The following is a 6,317-nucleotide window of genomic DNA, read 5'->3' on the forward strand; positions in this document are numbered from 1 at the left end:
TACGGCTCCCTACGGCGAGCCCGTGTCTTTCCCTCGGCAGAGTTCCTCTGCCGTCCCAGGTACGTGTTGTCTCCCTCCTAATTGGCCGGGGCCACCCCTGGGACTTCCGTATGTTGTGCTGCCCACGGCCAGCCCATACGTGTATTCTCCACATGTTAACTCCCTCTGGGCATGATGTGGCTTCCGCAGCTGCCTTCACAGGCACGCTTTCCCAGCGTTATCCAATGCAGTCAGCTGAGTGGGTCTTGCGGAACAGCAGCTTTGACTCTCCCTGCGTGAACCTACCCGCCCGCATCAGATCGGGGTCTGTGGGGCTCATCGCTGGGCGCTGGAAGTGGTAGTAACTATGGCGTTTTCCATAGGGGATCCCAATTCGTCGGTACGTCCGACGTACGTCGAACGTGACCTACTGAATTGGAACGTCTCGGTTACGTATGGTAACCCTGAAGGAGGGAACGGAGACGTACGTCCCGTCGCCACAGTTGCTGTACCATCACTGCAGGTTGAGCCACTACGTTTGGCTCCTCAGTGAAAAACAGCGTGCATTCGCTCTCGCTTCCTGTTTATACCCGCGGCGCGGGGCGGAGCGCGAGATGCAAATCTCGCACGCCAATTGTTCATTGGCCGGTTCTAGATAGCTCGAAGCTGATAGGGGCTCCCAGAAGTGATCCCAATTCGTCGGTACGTCCGACGTACGTCTCCGTTCCCTCCTTCAGGGAACGAGGGTTACCATACGTAACCGAGACGTTTTTGCATATATCTAACTACACACAAATATGCACAACTGAGGAATTTACAGTTGAACTGAAATCAGCTGAACTGAATCAACACTGAAGTCACTTGAGCTGAATATTCACACTATATTGGCTTGTTAGAGCCGGTTTACAGCAGAATTTGTTTTGAACTTGTTACTGAAGCTGCTATGAAACAATATATTTTGTTGTATGCATATTCTTTCTTTCTCAAACCTTAGTTTTGATTTCTAAGTGATCAATTTATGTATAAGTGTTTTCACACATGATCATTGGCTGTATGGGTCCTCAGTAAATTAATGTGGCATTTAAATGGCAAAAGTTATTCTTGTCTCTATAACTTATGGCTTCCTAAAGACACGTTTATGGGTAAATAAAATATTAATAATATAAATAAAATGTATATCAAAACATATTTTAAATATAATGAAGTCATTTTATTATAGCACTCATCAGATGTTCCTGGAAACAAAACAGAGACAGAACAGTATAAACAAACTATACAACAAACTAAACACCAAATTACAAAAACATTATTATGTGAAAGTGAATAAAGTTGTGTGTGTGTGTGTGTGTGTGTGTGTTTTCAGTTATAAATATGTGCTGTGTAAATTAGCCTATATATACTTTTAGAAATTATATATAGCCTAACTTTAAAAAACAAACAATAACCCATATAGATAAATTATAATAATTGTATAATATTAAGCATCTACTTAAATTACATTGTAACATTAGGCTACTTTACTCTAGCACAGTAGTCAGTTAAGCAATTAATTAATATCTTATATTAATATGTATGTAGCCAAGGCTAAATCTAAAGGTAAGTCTGCTTTAAAAAAAAAAAATATTACACTTAATTCGACATGTACAGAATGTGCGCGTTAAGAAACACGTTCAAATGTGTCTTCTTAACATGTTGAAACTGTGCATCGACTGTGTGTGTATGCCTGTTACATGACCAGAATGTGCGTGTCTACACATACAAAAGAAACACGTAAAAAATTGCTGCGTTGACGCGGACAAACAGTGCGTGTTGAAACAGTCATAAGTCACGCGTTTCGTATAAAGAGATTTGGCCCGGGCGCGTTCCATAGTAGAGCCCTAGTCCAATCACGTGCGAGGTCATGGCCATGACGCGTAGAAGACGAGCTTTAAACTTTTTTTTTTTTACATTTCCTATGTTTTTTTGCTGCTTTCCTTTTTCGTGATCAACAATGACAGGACGCCGTCTTCAATTCCTGGACGCGACCAACTTTTTCGACTAATTTTCAGGAGGCTGTCTTCGTCTTCACAACTCTGAGGCAAACTGCAGGCGCTATGAACAAGGGCATGGGTAATATAACGTTACGATTTAAAGAATATGCTTTTATTCAGCTGTATAAGGAAATGGATGCGTTAATAGATCCGAGCTTAAAACTGCACATTTTGTTTGCACAGACTATCCTCGCCTAATAACGAAGCCGTGAGCTCTTATCTGCTTGGAGCGATTTCCGCAAGTCCAGATTTAACTGCTGATCACGACGAAATTGTGTGTAAGTAACTTCTAATGTGTTTCTCATTCCTAGTTTAATTTTACCGTGACTGTTTTTATTAATACCAGTCTCATGTAATTGTTTTCCAGCTGCCTGTAAGACGTATTATGAATCGACACGCCGGAGCTTCAGATACAAACAACCTGAACTTACATCGCAGGCGGAAACTGTGAAGTTTAGCTCGGAGTCGATCAAGAAGAAAAAGGGTAAGATTTATTATATTAGATCAGTTTTTTGTCAATGTGAGTATTTTTCAGGTTGCTTATTGTCTTTATGGATTGTATTACAGTTGCTGAAAGCGAGAGGAAGTGTGCTGGCTGAGGATGAGGTCGCCGAACTTTACATTACATTACGAGACATTACTGCTGCACTGTACATAGTTGTGTGTTTAACAATAAAGCTCTTTCTTTGAATAAACAGCTGTGTGTTTATAAATGAAGCTCTTTCTTTGAATAAACGGCACGGTCCGTATAATTTCCCCATATATTCCTTGATGGTATGAATACTTCATAGCACAATAACATTAATATAAAACATAAATGATATATTTATTATATATTTATTATTATTATTATTGGGGTTTACATTTATAATGAGCCAGGGGGACCAATGGTTTGCAGTGATCTGCCAACCAATCACGAGGGGTTTTTCTTGTTTAAAAGTAGTGGCCTCAGCCAATAGTGAGTGAGTAAATTCAAGTCTGGCCGTTGACTCTCTGGTTTCGCTGCTATTCATATGCTAATTAGAGGCGTCGCACCTCCGCGGGCTCTCTCAGCGGGGGGCTCTCCACCTACGTCATGGTTCGTTTACGACAATTTGTGGCACAGACGAACGCGACGTTCGCTGCCTCTAAATTGTCGAAAACTGCCGAAAATTAGGGAGATTTCCGGGAGTCTACAGGCGTTTACGGGGTCGAAAATCCCACTTTTCATGCAGTGACAGGGACTGGCTGTGTTCTGGACTGGGACGCAATGCTCTCTAGACACACCAAATAAGAGCTTCTCTCCAGCTCAGTCTAGTGTTGTCTGGGAGGTCCATGGGGTGATGGTAATTTTCGCCTGATCCAGAACAGGGACTTCAGTGTCTCGTCGTCATAAGGGCAGTTGATGGCAAGAAGGAAAAATTCCTCCGCAAAGGCTACAAACTCATGACTCTTCTGAGCCACGACCGTAAACCTTACAGCATAATCCATTTTATGATCTGGTCTTCTGTCAGACACAGACGAGAACAGACAAGGTAAGTCAATGTAAAGGGTTTATTGCAGAGAAAACCGGAGGCAGAGTAGAGAGACAAACAGGTGAGAGCATATGTATATGATAGTTGGTGACTTAGCTGGCTGGTAACAGTGTTCTCGGTGCAAGTAAAGGCTGGTGCAGGATGCTGGTGAAAAGGGTGAACAGATGATCTTGGCAGGCAGAGATGAATGGACATGGGCAGACAGAAGACGGATCAGGTAATAAAGGTAGGTTCTCAGGTGAGCAAGACAGATCATGTGTGCTTGTCATATACGAGATCATACAATAGAGGGTATGCATCGATGCCATTTTCCCGGCGAGCTGGAACTGAGTGGCAGAAAAGCTACTGCATGATTGGAGTTAATAGTGAAAAACGCAAGTAAAACAAACAATTATTAGTTTAAACTAATGGTTGGGCTCGATATGGTGTTCTTTACAACTTATCCTGTCAGGGTTTCTGAAACTGAGGACCCAGATGCAGAGTGAACAACGAAGACTTTATTAACAATACTCTAGACAGGGCACAACAAGGAAGTGACAAGGTGAGTTTAAACAGCAGGGCAGGGGACAGAGACCACGATGACAGGCAGGGAGGATGACCACTGAGATCAGTCCAGGGAGACCACAAACTTGAGGATGGCTTGGGAGGCAACACCAGGCAGATGGTGGGAAAACCCAGGCCGGAACACCAGGAACCTGAGACTTGATGTCCTCTCCCAGAATCCGCTCCAGTCTTGACTTCCAGTGATATAGAGACAGTGGCCAAGGGAGACTCAGGACAAAATGTCAAAAATGTCAGCCCAATCAGCGGCAAAATGTGTATAAACCACGCGGTATTAAAGAGACAGCTCACAATGGAAGTAAAGTTGTTTAATGTGTCCGCTGGTATTAGAAGACATGATTGTCGTAAGAGTTTAATATATATATATATATATATATATATATATATATATATATATATATATATATATATATATATATATATATATATATATATATATATATATATATATATATATATATATATATATATAAATCAACATGATGATGTATTTATTTATATCTTTAGCTTAATTGCAAGGCAAGTTTATTTATATACCAAATTTCATATATGGTAATTAAGTGCTTGACATAAAGTGAGAAAGAAAATACAAGCTATTAAAAAAGTAAGAAAATGATTTAAGTTAGAATTGATTACCAGGAGATAAAAAAGGTTCATTAAATGGGATTGGGATGTTGTCTTTTATTCTGGACGGCAAGGGCAGTGATTGCATGTATTACAGTATTAAACACGTATCGATTTCATCAGGCTCCAAAAATTCCTCAAAAAGAACACAAAGAATGGCCTTCTCGGCTGCCATAGTTACAACTCTTGCGTCAACAGAACAGGGTGTTCAATGCAGCACCGTTTCCGTTTAAAAAATGTTTTGCAACGTTTTGTCGGGGCTGAACGCAGCCAGGGACTAAACAAGGGGGCGTGGTAAAGGGAAACAAGGAGGCAGGACAAGAGGAACACACAAACAAAGACACAGCCATGTGCTCAAGCACAAGACAAACAAAGAAACACTAAACAAGGACAAAACAGACAAGACTATCAGGGCAGGATCCTGACATATCCAATATCCAGTGACCCATGGATATTGACATGCAGCCAGGAATCTTGTTTTCCTGGCATTTATATGAGCCTGATTTCGATATAAATATTTATCACTGTCAGTCATTTCGAGAGTGAATCCCTCATGTATCTGCGGATATGGGTCTCTGTAATCAACATCACTAAAACATTTTTTTTTTATGTCCCTCTTCCCCATACAAGACAAAGTCAGTTTACCCGCTCCTTTTTCACCAGATTGGAGTGTCAGATCAAGTTTATCGGTTTTTGTTCACGTTTATGTTTTAATGTCTTGTTTCCTAGTTGTGTCTCGTGATTCCCTTGCCATCATGTGATCATGTATTTTGCTACCTAAGGCTTGTTCGACTTCATGCAGCTGTTTTATATTTTTATGTTGATTTTAAATTGTTTTCAGTTCATTAAAGAAAATTATGCTGATCATAACAGCCTACTGTATTCCATTCTTATATATCATAAAGAACACAAAATTGGTTAATAGTAAGTCCTGACAATTAATTTTTATTTGTATTCATTTATTTCAGTGTTAATGTTTCAGTAAATAAATCTACAAATTAAAATAACACAAACATTGACAATTATTCAATTATAATGATTCATGAAATCTAAGGGCTCACGGTGTTTGATGCAAATAATAAACACATTTATGTTCAGTGCTGTGATTATGAATTCATTTAACTACAATGTTTCACTTGAATTTATTTGGTATTACAGCTCTCAATGAGCCGCAACTGAGATTAATACTTGAGAGAATGAAGTGACATTCACTTTCTAACGTTTCAAAGTCTGTGCTTATAGCGCCACTTAGCGGTAAAAGGCAGCAAACACACATACTTCAGTAAAAGTATTATTCTGAACCATCTGTACTTATTGAGTCTTAAATAAGTGTCTTAATCTATATGGGTGGAGCAAGATGAAAGATGGTAAAATGAAAGAGCAACAACATTCAGGGTGTGTTGAGTAGAAGCGAGTACATGTATCTGTGTGTGTGTGTGTGTGTGTGTGTGTGTGTGTGTGTGTGTGTGTGTGTGTGTGTGTGTGTGTGTGTGTGTGTGTGTGTGTGTGTGTGTGTGTGTGTGTGTGTGTGTGTGTGTGTGTGTGTGTGTGTGTGTGTGTGTGTGTATTTCATTATTTTTTCACATTGTAAATGTTTTGTGCACAATTT

General features: G+C 40.1%; 1 protein-coding gene across 1 annotated transcript in view; it reads left to right on the top strand.

The window, feature by feature from the left end:
- The window catches only part of LOC307126546 (uncharacterized protein), a gene marked incomplete at its 5' end in the record, with an annotated part of 1,586,879 nt that overhangs the window by 437,903 nt on the left and 1,142,659 nt on the right, over positions 1 to 6,317 (top strand). The gene's annotated exons all lie outside the window — the stretch shown is intronic.

This window comes from Gobio gobio, assembly GCF_949357685.1.
Source record: "Gobio gobio genome assembly, chromosome: 5".
Classification (NCBI taxonomy): Eukaryota; Metazoa; Chordata; class Actinopteri; order Cypriniformes; family Gobionidae; genus Gobio; species Gobio gobio.